This window comes from Bactrocera neohumeralis, chromosome 5 (genome assembly GCF_024586455.1).
Source record: "Bactrocera neohumeralis isolate Rockhampton chromosome 5, APGP_CSIRO_Bneo_wtdbg2-racon-allhic-juicebox.fasta_v2, whole genome shotgun sequence".
Lineage (NCBI taxonomy): Eukaryota > Metazoa > Arthropoda > Insecta > Diptera > Tephritidae > Bactrocera > Bactrocera neohumeralis.
The window spans coordinates 2,037,407-2,060,519 of record NC_065922.1 but is presented as its reverse complement, the minus strand read 5'-3'; the positions used below and the strand labels follow the sequence as shown (position 1 = coordinate 2,060,519).

At 34.8% G+C, this 23,113-nt stretch overlaps 2 long non-coding RNA genes across 5 annotated transcripts in view; both read right to left on the bottom strand.

Moving 5' to 3' along the window:
* The window catches only part of LOC126759130 (uncharacterized), a 40,162-nt gene extending 27,299 nt beyond the window's left edge, over positions 1–12,863 (bottom strand). Inside the window, exons 1-3 of one of the 4 annotated variants that reach the window (XR_007666963.1) lie at positions 12,845–12,863; positions 12,657–12,785; positions 6,906–7,089 (exon numbers count right to left, since the gene is read on the bottom strand). This is a non-coding gene — a long non-coding RNA (uncharacterized LOC126759130). Of the gene's footprint in view, positions 1–6,905; positions 7,090–11,993; positions 12,580–12,656; positions 12,786–12,844 lie in introns of those variants that run through there. The other 3 variants (XR_007666961.1, XR_007666962.1, XR_007666964.1) reach the window with 3 other exon arrangements.
* A 73-nt stretch (positions 12,864–12,936) lies between these two features.
* Positions 12,937–13,845, bottom strand: LOC126759128 (uncharacterized). Its single transcript, XR_007666960.1, has 2 exons — positions 13,337–13,845; positions 12,937–13,264 (listed from the first exon to the last, which is right to left on the bottom strand). It is a non-coding gene; the product is annotated as an uncharacterized LOC126759128 (long non-coding RNA).
* Between the last annotated feature and the right edge of the window lie 9,268 nt (positions 13,846–23,113).

The following is a 23,113-nucleotide window of genomic DNA, read 5'->3' as shown; positions in this document are numbered from 1 at the left end:
TTCCATTTCATACCTAATCAACACAGTGATCATGTTTGCTTGTTCGAATCATACACATGTACAGTTTGAAACGATTCAAATCGTTGCATGTACAGTCGAGGCTTGTTCTGTACAAATGACTTGTTGGATTCTTACCAACTCATGACAACGAAAACAGTTCGATATCATTCCAGTGTTTTTATTGCAATATTCTGACGTGCCCAAAGTATGTCTAATACTATTGACAATATTTCTGAAAAACTTAGAAGTGGTATTCTAAGAAAATCATTAAAAAGAAAAGGACGTGGTGAAGTGTGGTCAGTTTTTTGCGAACTTCAAGATGGTAGTGGATGCACTGTTAATGAATTTGTATGCTGCCGTAAATGGGAAGCCATCTTTCGGCATAATGGAATGCAAGCATCTAACTTACGCCGTCATAAGTGCTTCATAAGGAAAACCCAAGAAATTCCCTGTGTACAAGTAGGGCAAGAACCAAAAAAGGATAAATCCAAAATATATACAAAAAAGAACACAATTTGCAAGTAATTTTGATGCCATGGAATGGTGGGAAAGCAATAAAATTGAGTTTCCAACTCTTTCTAGCTTCGCGTTTAAAATATTATCAATTCCAGCTAGCAGTGCAGCCAGTGTGCGCACTTTTTCACTTGCAGGTAATATAATAGTAGAGAAACACAATCGCCTAGCTCCTAAGATTGTGTATAATATCTTATTTTTAAATTCTGTTTTAAAAAATGAAAATAACTAAGCAAATAATATGGGAAGAAAATGTTCTTGTCCAAATAATACGCACATATGTATTTATATGGTAATATTCTGCATTTACATATATACGCATTTCTTATTTAACACTTATCAATATATTTATATAAACAATAATTTCCAAAATTAAATAAACAAAAAGGTTGAATGAGCATGAAAAACCAAAAACTTTACAAAAGTTTTATTTTATTATTATTATTTTCATCCATAAATTGTATCACATACCTTCTAACTATGTATGTATACAGATTAATATGAATTGAAAGTACGTACATCGAACAAGTCATACGTACTTTTCTGCTTAATGTTCAACTCATTGATGTGTACATTTCTTTCGAACAGAATCATTGATGCGTATATTTAACACAAGCTGTCCTATCGAACAGCTTGGTATGAAACATACATGGCTTGGCTTGTTTGTCTTAGAGGAGTGCAACTCATACCTATGAATTGCTTTACAACGTGCTGGCTTGAAGCTTGAAAAAGTTACTTGTTGCAGATCTCTGCTCCACAGCCTATTATCACTCGATGGGGTACTTGGCTGGAGGCAGCTTTTTATTATGCGAAAAATTTCGAAAAATTAAACGCATACTTTTGTTGCTCGATAAAACTGAATCAAAATTTATACAAATTGCCATTGATATTCTAAACGATGATGACGTTCGCCTCAACTTAATTTCTATCTCAAGTAATTTCGGGTTTATACTCAAATCAATTAAAACTTTGGAATCAAACGGATTAGCTCTGCATACCCAACTTAGAGTAATATTGGAGGCCAAAGAATTACTTCAACAAAGTGGTAACGATCGAATCAAATTTCTGGAGAGAAGATTGGTGCTACGTTAAATGAAGACATTGCAGAAATTTGCGCTTTTAGGTTCGCACCCCTGACTTGAGTTGAAGTAGAAAGATCGTTTTCGATGTATAAATTTATTTTTCGCGACAATCGGCAAAGTTTTTTATTAAGTAATTTAATGCAAATGCTTGTGATTTATTCAAACAATAAGTCAAAAAATTTGAATATTTCTATTTCATTTTTAAATTCACAAGAAAAATCTGTGGTACTATGAATAAGTACTTTTTTAAGTTTATTTTTCTTTTTTACAACAAGAGAAACCTTTGGTACTATGAATACGTACTCTTTTAAGTTTTTTGTCTCTTTTATATACATGTTATAGAAACAAAATTTACATAAAACAATTTTGTGAGGTTTTTTTAAAGTGCAATTTTAAGTGCAAAAAACGCAATTTTTGGAGCAATTTTATTGCGCCAAAAATGAAGTTTTTAGTGCAATTTTTGGGTTGCCCTGATCATAAATTTAAAATTTCAACTCAACTTAGAACATTTTAATCCAGCCACTTACTCATTCAAGAAAGCTGATTACGTCAGCCTCAACGTTTTCTTTCGCCGAGTCAATTGGACGGTACTGTACGCACTGGACACTATTTAAAGTAAAGTCAATTGGTTATACAATACTCTTGAAGTAGGAATATCACAATATGTACCTGTTCACAAAAAATCTATCACTATCTATCCCTGCTGGTTCTCCTATGAACTCATAAACAAGATTAAACTCAAAAAATCAGCTCACACTCAATACAAGAAAAAGGTAAACCGACGCAATTACAACCGTTTTAGTACTCTAAGGAGGGACTGCAAAAGACTCAGTGCGGAATGTTACAGTAATTACGTATACAAAGTTGAGAACATGGTCCAGTCTGACACCACCGCTTTTTGGAAATTTATAAAAGATAAAAAACAAAATAACATTGATATACCATCCTCAATGTCCTGGATGGGCCAAATAGTTGATACTGGCCCGGGTATTAGCAATCTTTTTGCCTCATATTTCAAGACTACATTTTCCACACATACTAACAGCAATCAGCTCATTGATGCTAACTCAAATGGATCGTCAACTAACGTTCACAGCTTAGAGGTCCAATACAATGATGTTCTCCAGCAGCTACTCAAATTAAATCCAAATAAAGGTGCCGGACCCGATGGCATACCAAACGTTTTCTTAAAAAACTGCGCCATCGAGCTTTGTGAGCCCCTCACTCATATTTTTAACTACTCTCTTCAAGCAGGTAGTTTCCCTCGTGCCTGGAAACTGTCTTATGTGAGTCCAAAACACAAAAGTGGCTTAAGATCTGAAGTAACTAACTACAGGCCCATCTGCATCCAATCAGCATTAGCCAAGCTCTTCGAAAAGTTGGTTCTGCCTTAAGTATCCCTAACCTTCAAGGATATCATTACTACAAAACAACATGGATTCGTGGGTGGCACATCAACCGTGTCAAATCTCTACCTGTAAGTCAAGTATATACTCAACGCACTGAATAAAGGACAAAAGGTACATTCAATCTACACCGATTTTAGTAAAGCTTTTGACCGAGTCGACCATATGATACTCGTCTCAAAACTCAATAAATATGGCGTCACTGGCACTGCACTGGATTGGCTTAACTCATATTTAACTGATAGGTTCCTACAAGTCAGGGTTGACGGACATCTGTCTAGAGCAGGCCTGTCCAACATACGGCCCCCGGGCCACCATCCGGCCCGCCATCTCTTATAGTCTTTGGGCATCCCAGTTGTATAGGCCTGAAACACGTGATGGATAAAGTAGTGCAGACAGCTAATTTTATACGCGCAAGAGGGCTTAACCACAGACAGTTCCAGGCTTTTCTGGCTGATGTCGGTTCAGATCACGAAAACATTGTATACTTCAGTCGCGTTCGCTGGCTCAGCAGAGCAGCTACACTAAAACGATTCTATTCTCTGCTGGACGACTTAAAGATTTTTCTTGGCAACAAAGACCAAGAAATTACTTTCCTTACTGATGAGGAGTGGTTGGCTGATCTGGCTTTCCTGGTTGATATAACTAAATATCTTTCTGATCTTAACTTAAAACTACAAGGGAAAGACCAACTATGCACACAGTTATACGAACACGTTCTAGCTTTCACAAAAAAGCTTTTATTGTTGGAAAAGCAGCTGGAACAAAAGCAGTTGATTCATTGGGAGACCTTATCTACAAGAAAGCAAGATACCTTGGATTTTGACAAGTACGTGTTGATGTTACAAAGATTAAGGAACGAGTTTGACGACAGATTCGCAGACTTCAAATCACAAACTCCCTGCATGAAAGTGTTTCAAAATCCATTTGATGTTGAAATTGAAGGCGCTGCGCAGAGTTTACAGCTGGAGTTAATAGAATTGCAAAGCAGCTCTCATCTAAAAACAGCATATAATAATTGTCTTCCAAACTTAATTGAATTTTACAAAAGGTATATTACACCCAGTCAATACCCAAACCTTACTAAGCTGGCTATTAAACATGAAATTTAACAAATCAAAAACCAGATCATCTTTATTAGATAGCCATCTTAAAGGCATTTTGCGCATAGCCACTTCTAAAACTCCAGCTCACATAGATGCGCTGTGCAAACAGAAAAAATTTCAGACATCTCATTAATTAGATTTTAAGAATAAGAATATCTTTATATGCTAAGGCCATAGTTACATTAATAATAATATATTAAGATTTATGTGATGTTGCTTTTTATAAATAAATAAATATACCAAAACTGAAGGTCATTTAATTTTTTTTTTTTTGGCCCGCTACGGTTATGAAAATGCTAAACCTGGCCCTTCACAAAATTATGTTGGACGGGCCTGGTCTAGAGAATATGAGGTCACATCTGGAGTTTCTCAACGATCGCATTTAGGACCACTACTCTTTAATATTTTTATCAATGACATTGTAAACAATGTACAGTCTGAATGTCTGCTATATGCCGATGATTTGAAAATCTTCAGAATTATTTCTAATGATTGCAATGTCACACAACTACAACAAGATATCGACTGCCTAACAACCTGGTGCTTTAAAAATAATCTCGATCTCAATGCGAAAAAGTGCGCTGTCGTATCCTTCTCACGCTCTCATAACAACATTGTCACCAACTACAAACTCAACAACGAGTATCTACAGGAATTAACCGAAATCAAGGATCTAGGAATTATTATAGACAACAAACTCACATTTGCAAAGCATATTGATAAAATAACTGTGCAATCTTTTAAAGTGTTTGGACTCATCATCAGAACAGGAAGGGCTTTCAACAACCCGAATTCTCTGGTCACTCTCTACCGTTCACTTGTACTGCCAATACTAGAGTATGGCTGTGTAATCTGGTCTCCATATACTGATACACTCATCTACAGAGTTGAGAGAATACAAAACAAATTCTGCAAGACATTGTTGTTCCATCAATCGTTAAGGATGCAAGGACTCTCCACCGTGGACATCGGCTCCCGTTTCAGACTCAACAGCTTAACCTCACGTCGGAAGGTTTCTAATGCGGCATTTTTCTACAAAATTGTCAACGGTCTGATTGACTCCTCAGAAGCACTCAGCAGTTTTGAACTTGCTCCCACTAGCCTCTCGCTCAGGCATAACAGACTGTTAAAAACAACGAAGACTCAACGAAACTACGTATACCACGGACCAAATAATAGGATTGCTAATCTCGTAAACTCATTACACGCAGACATTGATTTTTATGGAGGGGCAAATCAAGCTTTCATCTCGCAAACCAAAAATTTACTGTTTATCTACCACTAACTCTTTACTTACATTCAACCGATTGTGTATATATAACACTTTCCACATTCTTATCTCTATATCATTTTGTATATTTTTACTAACTATTCGATGTATAAAGCCGATTGGCGTATGGTTTATTATTAACCCTCATTTGTACTGATGGGTCCAGCCATAACTTTTTTGAACTTTAAATCACTATTTCATATACTAGTACACACGTTTATGTTTCAATACTTCATGATATCCTAGTTGATATATGTATGTATTTTAGTATGATTTTGTTCATATATATATTTATAAAAATTGATAAATAGTTTTTAAATTATAGTTTTCAACCGAAAAGTCATATTGAGTACTAATGGGTCTGGCCAGACCCATGCGCTCATTACGCAACGGGAAAATACTTTTTTATGAATTGGACTGCTCTCTTGTTATTCTAATCATGGCTTGTTTTGCTCATTTGAATTTAAAGTTCCGTTATCAAAAACATTGTTGGTTTTCACATGTTAGATGTTGTCATTTGAAGTTAGAAGTGAAAAGTGATGTTCACATTCAAGTAAAGAATAATCGGTGGTATTCTGTGAAAGTGTGTATTTATTGAATAAAAATGAGTAAAATAGATTTCATATATGATAATGTGCCGCGTAGTGATCCAAATTTTTATGACTTGGTTGCAAATGCTTTGGCAGAAGAGATTGAAAACAACAGTGAAAATGATGATAATGATCTTGATTTCGGCGCCTCAGATATAGAAACTGAGTTGGAATTTGAAGCTTCAGATGTTGAAGCTGAACATGAAATTGAAGTCGCTGAAGAATAAAGTAGCACAGATAGCGACGATGATTTGAATACTGATGAAGGTAACAACTTTATTGGCAAAGATGGGACCGTTTGGAGTAAGGCAGCACCTCAAAGTAGTCGTGTTCGCTCCCAAATGTACTGCGTTCATCCGGTGGATCGACAATCACATCATGTTCGCCTGTTGAAGTTTTTGATGCGTTTTTTACACCAAACATATCATACATCATTGTACGGAAAAACCAATGAATGGAACTTTAAAAATCCCAACAAATTGAAAGAATGGCAAAAGTTTACAGAAACGGAGCTCAGAGGTTTTCTAGGCATTCTTATAGCAGCAGGAGTCAACAATAACAATAGTCAGGCTGCGTCAGTTTTATGGAAAACAAACCAATTGCCAATTTTCAGAGCAACGATGTCTTACCGTCGGTTTTTGACCATATCCCGTTATATACGATTTGATGACGGTCGCACTAGACCTTTCCGCTTAGAAACAGATAAAGCGGCACCTATACGAGATATTTGGAACTTTCTAAATGCAAATCTCCAGAAGAATTTTCGTCCATATAGCGATATAACTGTTGACGAACAACTTTTTCCGTATCGAGAAAGAACGAAATTTACGTAGTACATACCTTCAAAACCGGCTAAGTACGATATAAAAATATGGGGGGCTTGTGACTCAAAAACTCATTATCCTTTGAGTGGAAATATCTATACCGGAAAAGAACCCAACGAAGGGAGAGCAAAGAACCAAGGGGAAAATGAGCTTATACGTTTGGTTTCAAAATATTCAAATTCTGGGCGCACAATAGTAGCTGACAACTTTTTTTCCACTTTAAATTTATGTAAGCGGCTAATAAGCTTGGGGCTGTCCTTCGTTGGAACCCTTCGAAACAATAAAGCATGTATCCCACCTGAAATGAAGAAAAACAAGAATAGGGCAGTTCTTTCATCTGAGTTAGGATTTCATTAAGACAACGTAGCCATTTGTTCATATGTTCCTATGAAAAACAAAGCGGTAATATTACTGTCCACGGTACATTACATAAGGAAGTTGAAGGCGTCAAGCGAAAATCAGCAGCAATAATGCATTACAACAAAAATAAAGTTGGTGTTGATGCCATGGACCAAATGCTAACGCATTACACTTCCAAAAGAAAAACTAAGAGATGGACTCTTGCATTTTTTTATAATATTGTTGATGTAATGGCATTAGGCAGTTTTATTATATAGTCATATACCAATACTCCCACTACCAACAATATACACTTCCTTCTTCATTGTTTCTTTACCTGTCTTACTTATTCTCTCATATCTCTTTTTCTCATTTCATAATTTCCATACTTGCTAATTGATCTTTCCTTAAACTAAATTCTCTTTTTCTCTTAAATAATAACAACAACAATAAACATTTGCACTCATTAGTTTTAAGCTCACATACATTATGTTAACTTCCTAGCTGTAAGGATTGGAAATTGTAATGAATTAATAAAGTTACATTCGAAAAGAACGGACTTGTTATTATATGCAAAGAAAATAACAATTACACTAAATCAGACGCTCGTAAAAAGTTTTTATATGATTTGTCCGAAATGTTAGCTCATCCGCAAATCGAGTCGAGACGTAACAATATACATACATGTAATAAAGCATTCCGTTTGTCGTTCCGCAATTGAAGATATTTTGGGAAAATTTGAGGTATGTATTCAGTAATGTTATATATATGTATACAGACACCAAAAGTGAGACTTTAGAAAAGAAAAGGAACTGCAGCTTATGCCATGCTCAAGACAAACATCGTCGTAAAACAAGGTTCTTTTGCCAAAAGTGCGCAGATGCTGTATGTCAACAACATTCAAAATGTTATTACAAGTGCTTTAAGTGCATAAAGGAAATTAATTCTATTTTCAATCTTTTACTTGCTTTTCGTGAATACTTTATTTGAGTTTTTAAAATGTTATTTGAAATAAAAAAATTAAGGTTTCTCCAAAATGATGTTAAGTTTGCTTTTGGGTCCAGCCAGGACATGACTCTATATGACAATCCAAGTATCCGTCAAAATTAGGGTTAAATAAATAAATAAAGAGGAGTATAAATCACAACATTTAATTCAGCAATATTCTGCAAATAAACAATATCATTGTTGCTCAATAAAGTTCATTTCCAAAAATTACAACAACACATTTCGTCGGGACTAAACCAGAGCAAACTGAGGTTTTTTATGTTATTGCTTACGTTATCACTATTGAGTATATAGAAATAAGTACTGGTGAGTAAAAATTCTTATACATGTAAGGTTATAGTAAATAAGCAAAATTGTTTATGAAAATAAATGTAGGAGAATTGCGGACAACACGATCCGGACAGACCTATTGAATGCAACACTGAATAAACGGAACGACTATCAACGAACGAGAACGTACATTTACAGTTGCAAGTCGTATGTAATAAAGATTTTAAATAAGGAATTCCTACAGATTTGGGGGCTCGACCAGGGACGAACTTTAAAAGTTGAAGAATTTTGAGCATGAAAAGACAATTTTAATACAACGAATGCAAATGATATAAATTCGCACTCATCGGCTATATCTCTTTTCTTAATTTAATCGGGTACTTAATTCGTTCGCACCGCTCGCGAGTGCTCTCTTTCTTTCATTTTTCGTGTTTACATTGCTCACTTGCATTCCAACCTCACAAACTTAAGCATTTGCACGTGTACGATGGCTCCGAGGCCATCAAATATCAGGGAGAATCGCTTCTCCACGGGACCTAAAAGAAAAAAACGCAAACCTCCAATAACCCTTCCCTTCGTGATGGAAAACTATTTGCTTCATGTGGAAAATAAGAAAATAGCCGAAAAATTCCTAAAAGCGAAGCAATTGGTAGGCGTGTGTCCCATATTAGCTACGCTACACGCATCAGCCAACCAAGTGAAAGGCACCATGTACGCTCCTTTTCTCAACAATGTTGAGGAAATCATTCCAGAATTATCCTTCCATGGAGTGGTCGAACTGCATAAATTAAAAAAAATATATCGATGGGAAACTATTACTATCGGGAGTGGTGTTGCTCACTTTCAATCAATATAATTTACCCAATAAAATTGACATCTTCTGGTGCAAAGTATTAGTTCGCCAATATATACCCCTCCCCTTGCGATGCAAATCTTGTCAGATTCTTGGGCATACAAAGAATAAATGCCTACGCTCTCTTCTTTGTGAAAACTGTTCCCTCCCTCCTCATTCTCCTTCCGACTGTGGTCGCACGTTTTGCGCAAATTGTTTCCAAGAATGTCTAAAATTTATAAAAGCTAAAGAAATTATACAAATCAAAACTACGAACACCAACGCAACAATTAACGAAAACAACAATAATACCATTAAAAAGAATTTAAATAAGATACAAACCAATATTGACAATATATGTAGATCTTTCCCGCAGGCAAAAATGGGGTTCACTTTCCGGAGAAGAAAACAAAACTAACTTCAACGAGTAAAGGTAAACTTGAAAATGTTAGCAGAATTTTAGTATTGACAGACAGCAGCGTTCCAGTTGCGGTTCCAGTTTCCTACATGTTTTGTAATTCATAGAATTAAGTACATAGAATAAGGTATATGAACTAACACATACATATGTAGGTAGCTGTTAGTTCAATTTTAAGTTAAGCCACAAAATTATATTCTCAATAAAGCCAGTAAGTCTTTAGCAGCCAAGCAATCAAGTTTGATTTTATTCAAAGTATACCTTAATAAGTTTTCAACCAACAACAACCCACTTGGAACTGTTTGAGCTTGTTCACCAAATCGAGCGAATAGCAAGTACAAACGCAACTGGCACCAAAGGACTTATTCAACTGGCGCCCAACATGGGGCAAAAGGACATAATATCCTGGAAAAAAGGACACCACCCCATTATTTATTAATAATGTTGATTAAAATGGATGTAGTTAACCCACTTTTATTAACAGACAATGAACTAATAGATATAAATGCAAGCTTAAGAGATAAAATTAGCATAACAAATATACTCAGTAATTCTAAACTTAAGGTAATGCAGAATAACGAAACGATATACTTCATATTACAGTATCCCATAGTAAATGATTTTTATCAGAAATTTCTTATTGAGCCTGTAATTCGAAAAGACAAGATACTACAGTTAGACTACAGAACCGTTGGAAAGAGAGGAGGACACTTTAAATTATTAAAAAATTGTAATAATAAAACAGTCATTAATTTTTGTCAAATAGAAGATAAACCGAATTGTTTATTAGATCTGCTCAACAAAAACACAGCGCATTGGAACATTAGTTATGCTAAAAACTATAAAAAAATCAACAATGTAAGAGAGGGCATAATAATATTAAATAATGATAAATTTATAATACAAGATGGATTTAATGAAAAAATAACCATAAATGGAACACATTTAGTAATATTTGAGGATAAAGTAACAATCAACAATACAATTTTCGAAAACAAGGAACACAGAGCTTATGACAACATAGAGCACCCCGGTTTACAGAAATTAAACATAGTAAAATAGTTGGACCTAACCTTGGAAAACATTGACCAAATTGATATTAAAAACATTAAAAGAATATCAAACATAAACCAAAAGATAGAAACAAACCACAGTAGCATGAAGATAATTTTATGCGTTGTCACAATGATTCTATTCATCATAATTGTTGCAAAATTTTGTAAACGCACAACGATTAAACTTATAATGAAGAGGCAAACTCAACAAAGTAAGGACCTAGTAATTGAAGAAATATCGAGGCAGGTCAATGCAAATGATACAAATAACAGCGAATAACCGCGGACGATTATACTTAAGAGAGGGAGGAGTTAACACATGACTCCCACGCCATGACTTCCACTCTAAACATCACAACACTACGCTAAATCCATTCGCAGGGAACATGCGACATCAGCAGTTTTGGATGATTCCCATCAACCTTGAAGTCATTATGCTCCCACGCAAGTTGGCAGCGCTCGCAATCAGATGCTAGCTGCCAATAGACTAAACAAGCAAAGTCGGCAATAAAAGGAACCACAACGTATGAACAGCTGCGGTTCCAGTTTCCTACATGTTTTGTAATTCATAGAATTGAGTACATAGAATAAGGTATATGAACTAACACATACATATGTAGGTAGCTGTTAGTTCAATTTTAAGTTAAGCCACAAAATTATATCTCAATAAAGCTAGGAAGTCTTTAGCAGCCAAGCAATAAAGTTTGATTTTATTCAAAGTATACCTTAATAAGTTTTCAACCAACAACAACCCACTTGGAACTGTTTGAGCTTGTTCACCAAGTCGAGCGAATAGCAAGTACAAACGCAACTGGCACCAAAGAACTTATTCAACTTACATATAAGAAATAATACCCGTTGTATGGGGCCATTATAGGCCCTCATTACCCTCCTGTGTTTGCGGGGCGCAGGAATATTACATATTTTGCAGACAGACACTAGCCGCTCACCACACTTTCAAACCGTAACATGGCATTTGCAAAAGGCAAATCATGACAAAGATATCTCGAAAGTATAAAATTAAATTTAACTTTATGCTAGTTAACATAGTTGTTAAAGTGGTAAACATAAGCAGAGATAGATGATAATTTGCATATTATCAACATAATCATGATTATCATCACCAATGCCAAGACCTATAATAAATGCAAGAGCGCATCAGGGCCTACAATAATTGCCTTGATAGTAATCGGTAGTTCCGACTTAGATCGATCATAATAATCAATTTTCAATTAGAAGCAAATTGCCATTATATTCAAAGTAATAAACCGGATTAAAAGTAATTTATACAGCTCAAAAATTGATTTTATCAAGTTTCACTTCTAAATTCAAGGAAATAATGTCAAATAGTACATCTACATTTACACTTTATAAACAAAAATTTATGTTTTACTACTTTCTAATGTTTATGTCAATATATGCAAATTAATAAAGAATTATCTGTTGTTCTCTCTTTTAGTGCCGCAATAAATATGTATGTATATGCATATAAATGACATAGCAGTTGCTAACATACTATAAGTGCTGCAACATCCTCGAGAAACTCGATACGGTCTACATTTCAATATTCCAGCAATATTCGAAATAGTGTTAAGTTTTTGTAATATTGTTTATCAATTAATAAATACTTTGTATTTTACACCTTGTCGAACGGTTGCTGAGTTAGCTTTAAGTAGCGATAATTTTTGAACAGTTATACAAAATAAATGTTTTTTCAATTCAACCACCAAACACACAAACACGGAATATTATTATGTTACTTATATAAATGTGAATTCTAAATATTTAAATATATTGTAAAACTATATCATAAACTTAACTTATTCTGACGACTGGCGTTTAACCTATGAATGATGCAAATTCCATCTGAGTGCATTCACAGTTAAATAGTAACTTAGTAAACTTTGAACTTTCATGAATATAGTATAGTTTTGCAAACTTACTTTAGGTACACATTTGTTTTCTTTTGCCATTACTGGATAGTCCTTGAAAACAGTTCGCAATTTAGGATTTTCGAGATGCAATTTCTTCGTGGACGCCTCTAAACAAATTATTTAGAAATTGATTTATTTCTGCAAGAAATAAAACTAAATGAAAAAATCTGCTTTAATTGCGATATAAGATAACTTACATATTGGAATTTTAGGGAATTGTGGCACGATTCATATTTCACACTGCATTTTTAAATTTTCTTCGTTTATTGCAGGAAATTGTTTTTCAAAATTTAAACGCATCAGTTCAGTGGAACTTTATTTCGAGATATTAGTTAGAAATTAAAGTTGACATGTCGTTGATGTTACAATCCGTAAAAGCTAACTAAATTACCAATGGAAACAGAATTTGTGTGCGGAGTGAAGTTGCAGGTATGTACATATATTTGTGTTAGGAACTGGAGACATCTTCACACGATTTGATGCAGTAACGAAATATTTGACATTATTGTTTTTTCCTTTTGTGCAATATATCGTTTGTTTTTTAAGTTTTTATTTGTTGACGGGATATGTGTGGCAGTCGAAGCCGCTTAACATGATGCAGAAGAATCAACGTGGAACTAAAAATAGAAGTTACATACATATATTATTAATATAAAGAAGAGTTAATTCATAAACAAAAAATTAAACACCTTTGGACGGATTTGTAAACTGAGTTATATATTTGACCACACGAAATTAAGAACGAGTTTATTACGAAGTGAAGCTGATTCGTCTTCACCAAAACCATACGAGCTTTGATTATAATATCCAACAATTGCAAATGTTACGCCGGCGCCCCGCAAAGTAAATTTTTTGAACAGCAGCATGGCACCCTTGTACAAAAGTTCTTATTGGAGAACTTGGGAATGTGTTACATAGTCCATACGTTCTCCACGCTATTTTTTAAATGCGTCGATTTTATGCCTGAAGTCGTTTCGTTCACATCGGAGATTTCACAACAAAACAAAGCTCTCGGTGAAACACATCAAGTAGAGCGATTTTTTCCAATTTGAATGTTGACTGCTCAAGTGAAATTTAATATTAAGCAACACCAATCAACCAATTATTGCTATAGTTCTTAATGTGTACACTTTCGTAAATTCAGCAAAAATTTTTGTTTACTCAGCTTTTTTCTTGTTCTTAGCTTTGCTTTGAAATGAACTGTTGATTTTTCTGTCAAAACATAACTGTCAAACTGCAAGCAGTGTTGGTACTCTTACCTTTTATGTGGTGAACACATAGAGAACGACATGACTGCACGACAGTGATCTACAAATGGCGGCGTGAATTGTTATTACAAATAATATAACATAACTATTTTATGCTTCTCTGTGTAAAATAAAGTAAAATTTGTTAGAGCTCTGAATAATTTTACATATTTCATATTAGTGCCATCACTACTCATCTCTACTGTCGTCGGAAATATTAGAAATAACTTTAATTTAGCGAGAAAAACAACTAATAATACGAATGGTTTTAATCACTTTTTCTTGAAAATTAATAGCGGTGACTTTATACTGCATATATCGGCCAATATTTCAGTTATCTCTATGAATTACTTTACTCATAACACTGTATCCTTGTGTCTAAAATAGATAAAACTTGACCTAGTCACCATATAACTAATATCCGGCTGACTTTACTCCCTATGATTGGTGATTGTATGTGTGTAACCTTAATATAACCAGGGAATACTTTTTAGTCTGTGGCATGATAATAGTTAATAAATGAAATCAGGTGGATACTACCTCTCTCCCATACACTACATATAATGAATTTTGTTTTTCTGACAAACCTTATCTCGAATAATTCGGTCAGTGTTTGAAACAAATGTTAGTATACTATTCACTAAACATTTCTTGTCTAAAAGTTTTCCCTCAAAATGGCCATTTGTCGCGAGCTGTGTGGCATTCATCTTGTTGAAACCACATTGAAGTTCAATTTTTGGCAACAAAAAGTGCAAAACCACACCAAACAGTGCATTTTTCGGGATGCATGGGCAGTTGGCCACCAAGATCATGCGACCAGAAAGCAACTACCAAAAAGATACTAATTGTCTTGAACCATCTTTGAATATACTGAATATGTACATATTAGGGGTAGAAAACCCCACAGTGCAAGAATTGCATATATGTATTTCCTCTTTGTGCACCGGCACAACAACAAACACACGCAGAAAAATATTTGCAAGGGCTGTGAAATATGTCAGACCAAAACCTATGTATGTAAATCTGTTTTAGCTGTCATTTTACATAAAGACATATTACGTCGTTAAATTGTTGAGGAAGGTAAGTTTTAAATAGATTTTATAATTTCTATTTAAATTATAAAGATTTGTTACAGTTTTTTTTTGTTAAAAATGTATGCAGAAGGTGCGCCAATTCACAATAGCCATGCATAATAGTCATTCACAATAAGTTGACCGAATCAGCCGTTCAATGTATATCACTAGATTCTGCAATGGGTGCTCTCGTATATTTCGGTATATGTAGTATTTTTGCAATCTGCAATCTTGCAAGAGCAAGCGAATACCCCTATTATATATATATACATATATAAAATTTCTTAAATGCCGATTTTCTGATTGATAAAATGTTCGCTTGTACCCAAACATAGCCCTTCCTTACTTGTTTATTAGTGGTCTTAAACGGGGCAACAAATCCATTCGTTTACATATTTTTATGGCAGGATATCAATCTGGCCATCCCTCGTTTCCAACCGCTAAATGTTAAAACCTCCTGACCTGACAGCTGACAGAGTTCAGGAGGTTTTGACGTTTAGCGATTGCCCTCTCACTTCCAATGAGAGATGAGTTTAGCATGTCTTATCTCTCTCCATAGCTTGCGTGGTACGCGCCAACACGATGACGTCAGAAGATTGCTAAAACAATTTTCTTGCCCACCGAGTCAATTACTGGTTAAATTACAAGTTAGTTGCCAGAGAGCGCTATCAGAAAAGTCAGCTCTTAAAGTTTCTATGAGTTTCTTAAGGCCGAACTTACAAAACTAACCGAAAATCTTGTGAACATGTGATCGTTCATTTCTGAATGTATTTACAAACATATGTATATGTATTAGTTTCCATTATAATTTTAAAGTACTGAAGTTGCGGCAGCAGTGTTTGCTGGATAATATACAAACGGCATGTATAGTTGCCGCTCATTTACAGAATTGCCAGGTTTTCAGGTCTATATAAACATACATATTACTGAATCGAAATAAAACCAAATTGGAAACAATATTATACTGATTTTTATTTTATTTTATTTCTTTTTGCGTACATTTGGCTGATTTGATATCTTAAAAACTCACACAATTCGATATTAAGATCGCCTTTTGTTTTTTCTCCATTTGCATTCTAGCAGATACAAATGCAAAATTGCACTCGTGTGTACACACATACTTATGTATATACCCGTATCTATGTGTGTCTCTCCACACCCTATAATTTTCATCGCTTTATTTTATATGTGTATAAGATTTATATTTTAAAATATTGAACAGGTTTTACCTTAAGCTGTGTATGGACGCTGATGAGTAGAAGTGAAAACTATTTGGTAGTTGAGAATAAAGCGTGATGTTACCGATTGGGTTTTGCATTGTTTGCGTTTATGACTTTCTTATCAAAATTTTAGGTTAAGTTCGCGGAAAATTCGAATAATATTTCGCTGTTACTTAGCATATGTGTTTGTATGTATGGAATAAAAGAATATTGAGGAAGTTGTTTATGACCTTCCGGTTGTAAGTGGGCAAATAAGGTATTTAAATCTCGTTAATTAATGTTTAAGCAGGCTTCTCCTATTTATCGCCAAAAAGATACTGATTGAAGACACAGTAAATGGTAACATTTACACTTATTTTATTTTCCATACAATATAATTTTAATGTCAATACAGAAAATCGAAAAAGAGTGCAAGTTTTGAATATTTTGAATGTCGCATGTAGTTAAACTCATTTATATTACAAATAAAAAATTTTGTATTATTATTATTATTTTTAGTAAATTTTTTGTCAAATCACAGATTTTGTTTTTGTTCTCAAAATTTGTCTTTCAATTTATACATCGTTTATATACTTAATTTCGAAATATTCGTTTGGTGTAGAAGAGCAAAATTTTGAACATATTCTTATTGGGTCTCAATTTAGAGTAAAGTTATTTTTCTTTCAATAATTTTGACTAAAATACAATAAATTTCCAATTATCTAACGAGTCAACTCTTTTAATACAACACTTTTTTAGTATACGTTTTTTATACAATGGTTTTGAATCATGGATGTGTTTGTGATATGCGCCGCTTTTGTGGAAGTCTCCCTGAGAGTTTGTCGCTCCTGAGTGGTTTTTGTGTGACCTGACGAGCTCAATAACGAGGTATTTCGGCATCTTAAAACATCTACGGAAATCAGTTTAGGCTGTTATTTAGCACAGCACTGTACAGAGTGGCAGGCCTGCATTGATAGATTGGTAGATTTACCATTTCGAAACATTCTTTTAGTTCCCAAATAAGTGAGTTACTATTATATTTCAGTATTCACAGAGTATTGTTGGCTATAATTAAGTAAACATTATTTTCTACATGTGCCCAACTGTACCATAGTTAAATTAAAACGTGTAACATAACCGCTTAAAACAAAGGACTCAAGGCAAGGGTCAGCTCTGCATCATTCCTAGGTTCCTTGCGGCAAGTTTGAACAAAGGTTTCCAGCGATTGTTAAGTTATTGTTTTTGGTCAGCGGATTAGTGTAAAAAATAAAAGCCAATTCATTTTTTTTGTTTTTAATTTTGTTATATTTTCACTTTATCAACAAATTCAAAAATGGTTTAAGAGTTTGAAATTTTAGCAGCGTTCGTGAAAGAACGCATTTTTAATTTTGAGAAAAAGTAAAATTAACTGTAATGGTTATAATATGTATATTAAAGCAATAAAATAAATACAATACACTCTTTTAACTTATGTACAAACTAATTATAATTTGTAATTGTGTTTGTATTCTTTGTATGTGTGTGGGTGTGTATAAATTTAGATGATTTGAGTCGCACCAAAAATTAAAAAATATACATAAATAAAATCATATAAATTTGCACGTGAGGCCTAAACATAAATTTTGTACAAAAAAGTATTTGCTTAATTCATAATATTTTTTTCGAATATTTGAATACCTCTTATTTTGTGTAAAAATAGTTAACAGCCAAACAAGAATTTTGTATGTAAATTTGAGAGAAAATAGATCACAGTTTGTTGTATGTTTTTTAACTTTAAATTTTTAAAATTTTGATAAAAAAAAATTAATAAATTATCGCGCATGAATACCAACACACGCCGTTATTTGTTTTTGTTTTTTTTGTTTTTGTATTTTTTCATATTTGTGTTTTAAACTACACTTACGAAAAATACGAATTCATTAAGTATTAAAGAGTACAATAGACAAAAACAAAACAAAATTAAAATTAGTTAAAAATCATTAAAAATAAATTATACAATTACAATTTAAGGAAACTCTGTCGTCTACAGCTAGACACATACACATAACCTACATGGCGCCTATGCAACTACATATGTATGTACATACGCGCTTAAACTTTGAAACATTCATTAGCACTGAGTCGATAGCTGTTAGCTGAGTCACGTGATGGAAACGCTCTTGGCTTGCTTTGCGAAGTATTGAAACGCAGCTGCAACTGCGCCGGCGCACTTGGCGCTACTTGGCACTTTTGCGCTGACCAAAGGGAACCCTACTGGAGCTGTGTGCAATTTGCACGAAAGTCCGCCACTAACTGTACAATGCGCGCTTGTTTATTAATATTTTTTGACTTTAGCTGGGCACGGTTTGATTAGTTGGGTGCGCAACATTGGCTGCTTGTGGTGTGACTGTCGCCGTGAGTCTGCTTTTGTGCTACAAGCGCTCTTGTTGCTAGCGTCTTAAGCTGTCTGCTTGCGCCTTAAAGCCTGCTTGTGCTACATTTATGCCCTGTTTTTGCTCTGTCTGTTTAGATACATATACATATTAATTTGTTAGTTTATAATTTATAATTTATAAGTAGTATTTCCTGAGTCAATTTACGGATATGCGCAAAATAGCAATTCGCAGCCGCGCTGCCAAGTCGGCGCGCTTGATACTGGCAAAGTGTTATTTTGTTTTTTAAATGCTAAAATTACATGTTCCTGTTTTGTTGTTCTCTTCTAAATTTAATTCGTGAACTTTAAATATGTTTCAACTTATAGTTTTCTTGGCATACAATTACTTGTTTTAAGTTTGCTTTGATATTTACACGCTTACATAGTTAATAAAATTGTGTTCTACTTTGAGCGAAAATCCTTTTAATGTACATTTAGAAAAATACGTTTGTTTTTGTTTTTGTTTTAACTTTTAAAAATTTTTTTCAACAATTGCCACACTTTCGCTGTGAAAATTGTGCGATTTCCATTGATGAAAATGAAAACCTTGAGGTTTTTGAGGCTTTTCGTACTGAATTTCTTGACGTTTTTCAAACTGCTTAGGTTTGCAGATGTTTTTGTTTTTCTTTCTTCTTTTTAATTGTGTGTTTGTACATGTTTTATGCAATTACAAATCTAAGCTTCCAAAACAGTTATGCAAATCTATTTTATTTACTTTTTATATATTTTAATATTTTTTACTTTTTATTTGCATTTCATTTTCATTTGTTTGTATAAATTTCAAGTAATTTGTACTTCACTGGTGAAAATCACTGAGTTTGTTGTTGTGCATTTTGCATAAATATGTCTGCGTCTTTCATATGTATGTATATGTGTGTGTGTATAATTGGTCACTTACTGTTAGATTTGTATGCGTGTTTGCGTGTGTATTGTATACATATATGTATGTTTGTAAGTTGCAATAAATTTCTTAGATTCCATTTTAAGGTTTAAATTTGTATGCTTAAATGTAAGGTTAAGTTGGTTTTTCTTTTCTTTATGTTGTTGTTGTTTTTTGTTTTTGTTTTTGTTTTTGTTTCTTCATTGATTTAATATATTTAATTGCATAGAAAAAAGGACATTCTACTGATATTAATCCCTGATAAAGTTCATTTTACATTTACATATAATTAAGTTTAATTAATGCATTTAATTATGTTTGTATGTAATTATGTATACATTTTTGTATGTATATACTACATATGTAAGTATCCAGATCTGCAATAAACGCAATAAACTATGCGATTTCAGTACAAATTGGTCCCCCTTTTCGCTCTATATTTACTTTATTATCATAATTAATTAAGAAATACAAACGGCTGAAACCGTTTTGGCACCAAATTACGCCTAATTAAAATCACCAATCACTGCCAGTTTCTTGTGCTGATCCGCGTACCTATTTCCAAGTGGTTTTCTCTTATTCTTTTTGCTAAAAACTTCTTAACACTTCACCAGACTTTCTAACAATTACTGAGTTTAATTAATTGATTTTAGATTTTAGATTTTAGATTTTAGATTTTATGTTTGTTTGTTTTGTTTTTGTTCAGTTGGAATACATTTGATTTTTAGAGATTTTGTCGCGCCTTCGAAACGAATTCAAAATTAGTAAATGTAAATGGCGAAACACAAGAAACCGATCACTAAACTCTATGTTGCACAATAAACTATTTGCCTCGGTCCTTTCCATATAAAGGCAGAGGCATGCAGCGGCAGGGGCGTTGGAAATTGTGCGTTAATTTATTTTACTTTTTTCGCTTGATTTCTGCTAATCAGTTTCAATTTTGCTAGATAAGATCCGAGAGGTAAGTTGCTAACTTCGCGTATACGCCATGATATGTACAAGTATGATAAGGGGTAGGCAACTGCCAACCCCCCGCCACTGCATGCGCCAGCAGCCAGCTATGTGGTGGCCGCCTCACTATTTAAGTCCTTCATTCTCTTTCCAATTTGGCCAAGAACTATCGTACAAGTATGGTTTCAATGCATCTTAGCTTTGCAGTAAGTAAATAATTCATAATAATTAATCTAACGGTAATTGTAAGTAAACTAGGATTAAATGTAGCTACATTAATAGAAATTAGACGTTCTCAATACTACTAAATATTTGCTTAGAACTGCATATATATGTGTGTATGTGTGTGAGTGTGTTTATTTACAATGATCCGTTCGCTTATATTTATGTAACTCCTCCTCCACTGTTGCACTTTTGCACAAATATCTTGCTGTGTGTGTGTTTTCTTATTGCGTTTGAAGCCAGTTTCCAGCGGTTTGCCTCCCTATCTTCGCTTCCGTTATGTATTGCACTTGAGCGGCGCTGTGGCCGCGCTCTTAACCGCGTTCCACATGCATTTGCATGTTTGTATGTGTGTGTGTGTGTGCAGTTTATGAAATTAAATCGACCAAACTGATTCCAAATTACATGCAGCAATGCCCAAGAATTACTCAATTACGAGTACAATAATCAAAATAAGTAAATTAGTATGCTCGCCTATGCAAAAGTAGAATTGTAAATATGTATGTATGTATGACTTTACATAAATCCGATAGCCGACTGCGCGCCCACGCTTAACTTAGTGGGTCCTCTAGAAAATCGCATTCCATCTGAAATCCTATTGGATGCCCGGTGGTGGCTGTCCCAGCTCGCTGGTGAAGTCAAATAGGCTGGCGCGCGGATGCGTCAGATGGTGGTGATGGTGATGGTGTGGTGGCACGAGCACATTCTTGATGGCGGATGTCTTCAGCAGGCGCTTTAGCATGCCGCTTGAGCCGCGGTGCTGCAGGCTCTTGTGTGTGGTGAGCGAGTTCTTGGTGCGATAGCGTCGGTGGCAGAACTCACAGACATACAGTGTGTCGGACTGTTCGTGCTTGTCCTGAAAGTGCCGCTTCAGCGAGTAGTAGCACGAAAAGGTGCGTCGGCAGTAGGGACATTCCTGCGGCTCGTTGATGCCGCCGCTGGTGGGTGGTGGCATGCGCAGCGGCATTTGTGGTGGTGTAGTTGTCAAAGTGGGTGTTGGAGGCAGAGTGCCGCCGCTGGCTGTGCCGTTGGGCGTGATGTTGCCGCCGCTGCCGGGGCGTGGCGGCGATGAGCTGTGCATGTTGAAGAGGCTGCCGCCGACGCCGCTGCCGACACCACCGCCGCCGTTGCATGCTAGCGAGCTCAGTGAAGAGGGCGACGGCGAGGTGAGCGCCGTTGGCGGTGACGGTGGCGATGAGGCCGAACTAGTTGGTGACGTGGCTGCTGAGCGGATGGCTGTGTGTGCACCTAAAGGGGGAAAGAGGACAAGCAAAGGGTAAAGAAAATTGAGATTAGTAATCGATGAAAAAGAATCCGGCGTAGTATGGTCTCTTCGAGAAGTCAAAGGAAATCAAAAGTGTGTGTGTGTGCGCGTGTAAAGAGTGAGATAGTACGCGTAGAAATGAGAAATAATATTTATTAATATACAAGTATACAATTGTTTACTAGGGAAATATTTGATATAGAGTTCGTATTATATTTAAATTATTATTATTTTTTCATTTTAAGCGAGAGGAGAGGAAGCTGGAGAGAGGCTTAAACTAGTTGAATTGTGTAAGGGTAAATGTGGAAGTATTCGAAACCACCTGTAGGTTAAATATACAATTAATTTAGAATTGGAAAAGCAGTTTATATGTTCTGTAGTGGTCGCTCTGAAAGCGCGATTTCAAAGAAAGTTTATCTTTTTTTCTATAAAATATTCTAAATAGGTACTGTAGCAAAACTCCTTTTTTAAAGCGAAAGTTGAAAAAAGCTTGCGTAGTAGAAATTTATAAGAATGAAGTAACTCGACTAACGCCCAAGAAGGCGTAGAACTGCTGGCGAGAGCATCGCATCGCATCATCGCTTTGTTTTCTCTGTTTTGTATTGCTCTTTTGTTTGGCTAAATTTTCGGATAGGCAATTCTACGCGCTTACTTGAGTTACTTAGCGTAATATATATTTTCCAAACTTAAAAGATCACTTTTAACGGTAAATAATTACAATAGAAAGAGCTGAAAATATATTTACATAATAAATTAAGACAAAAACACAAATGAAATGCTCAAAATAACAAATGTGGCATGCAACAATTTTACTACTACCTACTTACATATGTATGTATATGTATATTTGTATAAATGTACACGCGTATGTATTGATAAGCGTTAGATTACGAGCTACGCGCAAGTCAAAGGAAGTCAAGCATGCAGGTGCAAGCAAAGCGCAGGCGAAGCCACGGGCGCTGGCTATATAAAGCGGCATAACAGTAAAAATAAAAGCGAAAGCAAAAAGGCAAAGCAAGCGCAGTTGTTTGATCGGCGCATGAATTTCGAGTGTGTGCGTATGTGTGTGTGTTTTTCGCGTTAATTTATACATGAACGAGTGAGAGGGAGTGAGAATGTGGCATGGCGTATGTATGCATGTGTGTGATGATGACGACGATGATGTAGTTGATGATTTCGGTTGTTGACGATGACATAAAACTACAATAATGATGCCG